The sequence below is a fragment of the Sinocyclocheilus grahami genome, unplaced genomic scaffold, assembly GCF_001515645.1.
Source record: "Sinocyclocheilus grahami isolate Dianchi unplaced genomic scaffold, SAMN03320097.WGS_v1.1 scaffold275.1, whole genome shotgun sequence".
Taxonomy (NCBI): Eukaryota; Metazoa; Chordata; class Actinopteri; order Cypriniformes; family Cyprinidae; genus Sinocyclocheilus; species Sinocyclocheilus grahami.
Window position 1 is genome coordinate 8,214 of NW_015505454.1, and position 4,927 is coordinate 13,140.

Genomic DNA, 4,927 nt, shown 5'->3' on the forward strand with positions numbered 1-4,927 from the left:
AATGAGAGAGCAACAGTATACAAGTGCTGTGACAAGTCTCAGTTAGTCTAGCACAGTACACATAGCTAGGGTTTTTTTTATAGAATAGAATAGAATAGAACAGAATAGAATGGAATAGGTAAGTGCTAGTATTAGTTTGTCAGGTGCTGGCGAAAAAGATGTGTCTTTAGACGTTTTTTGAAAATGGCCAAAGACTCAGCTGTTCGAATTGAGATAGGGAGGTCATTCCACCAGCTGGGCACAGTCCAGGAAAAGGTCCGTGATAGTGATTTTGTGCCTCTTTGGGATGGCACCACATGGCGTCGTTCACTTGCAGAACGTAAGCTTCTGGAGGGCGCATAAGTTTGAACTAGTGAGTTTAGGTATATTGGTGCAGCGCCAGTTGTTGTCTTGTAGGCAAACATCAGTACCTTGAATTTGATGCGAGCAGCTAATGGTAGCCAGTGTAAACTGATGAAGAGAGGTGTAACGTGAGCTTTTTTCAGCTCGTTAAAGACCACTCTCACTGCTGCATTCTGGATCAGTTGCAGAGGCTTGATAGTACATGCGGGAAGGCCTGCCAAGAGAGCAGTACAATAGTCCAGTCTGGAGAGAACAAGAGATTGGACAAGGAGTTGTGCAGCTTGCTCTGATAGGAAGGGTTTAATCTTCCTAATGTTGTAAAAGGCAAATCTGCAGGACCGGGCCGTTGAAGCAATATGGTCTGTGAAGCTTAACTGATCATCGATCACAACTACAAGGTTCCTGGCTGTCCTGGAAGGGATTATGGTTGACGAACCCAGCTGTATAGAGAAGTTGTGATGAAGTGCTGGGTTGGCTGAGACTACGAGCAGTTCTGCCTTAGCAAGGTTGAGTTGAAGGTGATGGTCCTTCATCCAGCTAGAAATGTCTCTCAGACAGGCTGCAATGCAAACAGCTACAGTCTGATCATCTGGTTGAGTGTCATCAGCATAGCAGTGATAAGAAAAGCCATGCTTCTGAATGACAGATCCTAATGATGACATGTAGATGGAGAAGAACATGAGGAACCCCAGTAGCAAGAAGTTGTGACTTAGAAACCTCACCCCTCCAAGACACCCTGAAAGACCTACCTGAGAGGTAAGACTTGAACCACTGGAGTGTGGTTCCTGAGATGCCCATCTTTATGAGGGTGGACAGGAGGATCTGGTGGTTAACTGTGTCAAAAGCAGCAGACAGTCCAGCAAGATGAGTACTGAGGATTTGGAAGCAGAGCCAGGGGGCAGAGGGGGTAGTACGTGCTGGTCTGGATGAAAGGGGGCAAAAGTTGTCTAAGCAAGATGTTAGAGTGGAGCAAAGAGTGTCAGTAACACTGTTTGTGTCCAGTGCTGAAAACTGAGAGGGTCAAGGAAGTGAGGAAGAAACCATAGAGGATATGCGAGAGGGAGAGAGTGAGCGTAGGTTATGCCGAAAGGTGACCTGCGGAGGAGTGTGTGCTATGTCAGGAGTTAGTGTGAGGTTAGATGTGATGAGGAAGGGGTCTGAGGTGTGTAATGGAGTAACTAAAGTGTTGTCAGTGGAGCAATATCGTGTGTAGATGAGGTCCAGGTGGTTACCTGATTTGTGAGTAGCCGTAGTAGACACTCGCTTGAGATCAAATGAGGCGAGCAGAGTGTTGAAGTCAGAAGTCTGGGGTTTTTCTAGGTGGATGTTGAAGTCACCGAGCAGTACCAGAGGAGTACCGTCCTCAGGAAAATTTGATAGTAACACATCCAACTCCTCCAAAAAGTTACCCAGTTGACCTGGGGGGATGATAAATGTGACGAGTGGGGCGGGGCCGAGAGCCGTGAGAACGGAGCGAGGTCGGTGGAGTAATTGATAATGCACCACTCACCGGTCTCGAGTCTCACGGAGGAGCTCCGGAAGGATAAAAAGGAGGAGTGATGACAGTGAAAGGAGAGAGGACCAGGCCTGAAGTTTATTTTGTGTTTTGGCTTCGTTTGTGCGCGACAGTCATCCGCGAGGGGCTGTCGCGCTATTTTGTATTTGTTTATTTTATTAAAGTTTCTTTGAATGTTCGCCGGTTCCCACCTCCTTCTTCCCAAACTATGATCTTTGCTACAATAAACAACTACAAAGTGGATTTTAACAGGGTGGGTAATAGTAATTGTATGTGATTCAAATGAACTGTTGCCTATAATAGATGGTAGAAGATCAAATTTCCATTAATTTGAGATAAGTAGACCAGTACCGCCACCCCTCCCAATTCCACTTGATTTATTTAGCAGAAAAAAGTAAATACACAACACAGTATTTCCGTAAAAATATATATACATATATATATTATTTTATATTTTTTTATAAAATGAATTAATTAGAGGTTCTTTTGTTTATTATTATTTAATGAAATCATTCAAATTAATGGAAAACTACATTTGGTAAAAATAAAACATTTAATAGGGCCTTAAAATTAAATTTTTGTTAAACTTTTTAAAAATTGCTGTTTAATATGGTAAGTTTAAAAAAAGTTAAAACGGTTTAGTTTAAAAAAAATAAAACAGAATTTGGGGGAAAAAAATAAAACAGAATTTGGGGAAAAAAAATAAAACAGGTCTAACGTTACTCTCCCAGGATCAGTAAACAGTCCTCCATAAAATGTGCCAGCGATCCACAGCACTAAGTTGATGTATTCCCTCAGCGACCAGCACAGATCAGCTCTAGGCATGACGAAGCGGATATCGTCCTCTTTTGGAAGACCAAACAAAGTAGTTTCGCTTTCACAACGAAAAACACAGCAGCCTAGCGTGAGCAAAAGCCCCGGGTTAGCATGAGCTGAAGCCGGCAAGAGTGAGCTGAGGCGGCAGAGTCGAGAACGGCGGTCCCGGCGAAGGAGCGTTGAAAGCGGTGAAAGCCGATCCGGTGATCCACAGCACTAAGTTGATGTATTTCCTCAGCGACCAGCACGGATCAGCTCCAGGCACTCTTTTGGAAGACCAAACAAAGTAGTTTCGCTTTCACAACAAAACACACAGCGTCTTCAGGACATGGCTGCAGCGGCAACAATACTACAGTGAGAATAAAAGTTACGCCTTCTTTCTTTGCGTGAACATTTGGGCAGCGTTATGCAAATCTTCCCACATAGTGAGGTAGATATGTGGGGGCGTGTTCAAACGAGCCGTTTTAGGTAGGTGTGGCTGACTCTTAACTTTTATAAAGAATATCTCTTTGGATTTGAGACTTTAGTCTTTGCAAATTTACAGATCTTCTTTATGCACCAATAGCTTGTAACACTCCAAAGAGAAAGGAAAAAATGAAATCGCATCATATGACCCATTTAACAAAGTATTTAACAGCAGTTAAAGAGAGAACTCAGTATGAAATAGCTTTTTAAAGCAGCCGCTGTTTTCAGACTGTAAAGAGAAATCACAATCACAGAGGGTGCAGACAGTTGAGCTAAATGCATGTTTTTAGTTTATGTTCATCAAATGCACAAATTGTGCAAAATTCCGATTATGTTGACTGTGTGTATTTTTAAATAAAAATTATGTTGTGTCTGAGGCCATCCTAGCAACAGGCTCCCTAGGATCCCTGTGGTGACTGGCTTTCGAGAAAAAAGCTTTTATCAGAAAAGCACACAGGCAGGAGTGTGAGCTCATTAATCCGCTGAGAAGAATGCTGGGTTCTGTTAGGCTTTTTCAGCTGTCAGCGACTCTATCTCTCCAGAGGCCATTCGGCTTTACCAGAGGGAGGACCTTTCCAATTCACGCCTGTTATTTCATCTAATGCTGAGGGACGGTGATTTGAGACCTAGGCACCTGGGTTATTCTGCAGTGGCATGATCGGTCATGGAAAAGCAGAAAAATGAAATCTTGTGTTAAAGATGGAAATAAGCTTTTACAGGACTACAGGACGCATTCAATACAAGTTAAGCTTTTTTGTTAAACAAAAAAATGGTTTTCACTTTTCTCTCTTTTTCTGTAAGGGCAAAAAATCTGGGTTACAGTGAGATACTTACAATGGAAGTGAATTGGGTCAATCCACAAACTGTAAAATACTCACTGTTTCACAAGACATAAATAGTATGTGTGTAAACATGACTTTCGAGAAAAAAAATCACTTATTAACCTTTTCTGTGTATAGTTAAATTCAAATGCCAAGACAAAGTTACACCTAAAACAACCGTAAAAATTATAAGAACAGCGTAATAGCACAAATTATACCCAAATTTGAACAGAAGAGTTTATTCATAAAATTCTAAGCATTTCTGCTTTTAAATCTTGTAAAAAACATTGTAAAGGACGAGTCTAAATAATTTTTTGTGATAATCAACATTATGCCATAAATGTTGTTGATTGAGCTTCTCTTGTATTGGACCATGAACATTCCTTTAAAGCTAATTAGGGTTGCGACCTTGCCCAACAAAAGCATAGATTAAATTTTTCTGAGGTGACAAGAAGTGATGAAATCACTACAGTTTAGCGGTATTCGATAATTTAGACTAATTTAAAAAGCATGTGAACTCTAGTGACATCTGTAACTGTAGTGAGAAGTGGACTGTAAACGTGCCGAGCGATATGTGAGACTGTTGCTATAACAACCAAAGTAAGCCACATTCACCAGGCTTAAAGCCCTGTGGTAGCAGCACAAAATCAGCCCCCGGAGGTTGCAACGGCTCATTCCAAACTCTGATCCGCTCCTATTTCAGTTAATGCTGTTTAAGGCTGCCTTAACACCAACCAAGCACAAGATGGATTTTCTGAATGTTTATTAACAAAAAAGTCGTAAACCAGTCTTTGTAGTCAAACACAAAGGGACTAGGGCTGGGCGGAATGGGCAAAAATTAATATCTCTGTATTTTTTGGCCTATTTGCGATATACGGTATACATCTTGGTATTTTTTCGCTTTTGTATTTGGATTAAAAAAATTTTTATTTTATATATATATATATATATATATATATATATATAT

General features: G+C 41.1%; 1 pseudogene; it reads right to left on the reverse strand.

The window, feature by feature from the left end:
• Nucleotides 1–158: 158 nt before the first annotated feature.
• Nucleotides 159–4,927, reverse strand: part of LOC107599957 (uncharacterized) — a 10,602-nt pseudogene continuing 5,833 nt past the window's right edge.